A 1418-nucleotide genomic window follows, 5' to 3' on the forward strand; every position below is an offset into this window, starting at 1 on the left:
CATACAATAATGTTTGAAAGTGAAGTAATAAATTTCTATTCGTGATAAAGTAAATGACTGAGTGCTACTTATAAAAAGAGGAATCTCATAAAACTACAATTTAATAACCAACTTATAGAAAAGTCAAAAAAAAGTAAAATGAATTTTATGGGTTCTTCACCTATATTAGATTTGTTGAGAAAGAGAGCCACAGTTGACCTAACCTTAAAAAGACTTGGAAATTCATAACGTAATGATAAATATGAAACATACTTTTTATAATGCATTGCCAGTAGATGAGAATAGTAGGTATTAAGTAATTCTTTGCTTCATATAACCTATATGAAAATTACACTCTTATGAGTCATAATTCGGAAAGGGTCAATGCTGAGAGTTTCAGTAACTTTTCATCATATAATTCATATGAATATGAATATGATATGTGTGATCCTAACGATAATGATGATACAACCACTACGTAGACATCGTTTTCTTCAAAACTAACAAAAATTCTTTGACATATATTGCTAGATATGTCTCTCATTTGTGTTTAAAAATCATGAATGTGATCGATGCCAGTTTTCAAATCCTTGGGGACAATACAAATTAGGAAAATTTTACAGTAACCTTACCTACACAAAAAGATTGTGAGAGTACCTCATATTTACATTATGCAAGCCAACAAATGATTTGACACTATTAAAAATCTATTCAAAAGTATGTTAATTGTCCATATTGATCAAGAAATGTTTAAACAAACTTGATACAAACTAAAAAGGAGCATGTGACATTTTATTTTGACATAAGACATGCTATAAAAGAAACGCTGTTAAAATTGTACACCAAACTGATTTGCAATATTTTAAAAAAGTAAACAAAAAGACAGAGGTCAAATATTCATTTTTTTGAAAAGAAGAACAGGAATTGATAAAAGTTTCTCGCTATTGAAATCTACCAGGAATTCATTGTATATTTTTTGTGTTTATAGTGCCTGGCCAAAAACATTCATTTCAGGTATTTACATAATCCGTGGCTAAAATGAAGAAGTGCTTACGAAGCGTTTGGCTAATTTAACTTTCAATTAGAACACAAGGTTAAGTTATTGATGGGGGTTAAAACCAAAAACAGATTTAGTAAATGCTTTATCGAGCAACTAGCCTGAGAACACCATTGGACATGCATGGGCCCCATGTATGAAATTCAAATGAACAACAAAGTATATTTGAAAAAGGTATTTGTAAACATTTTAAAAAATAAAAAAATATGTGAAAGAAAAGACGCCAACAGCACAGAATATCCCAGGAAAAAAGGTTATTAATCTGTTAATGTACAGCATATCCACATTAACATCAGGTAAAATATTTTATCTCTAACAGGTGGTTACACAAACTTCCAAAGAGACAAAAATTAATTTTTCCCTTTAACAATTCTACATTTGT

Source organism: Penaeus monodon, chromosome 29 (genome assembly GCF_015228065.2).
Source record: "Penaeus monodon isolate SGIC_2016 chromosome 29, NSTDA_Pmon_1, whole genome shotgun sequence".
NCBI classification, from domain to species: domain Eukaryota; kingdom Metazoa; phylum Arthropoda; class Malacostraca; order Decapoda; family Penaeidae; genus Penaeus; species Penaeus monodon.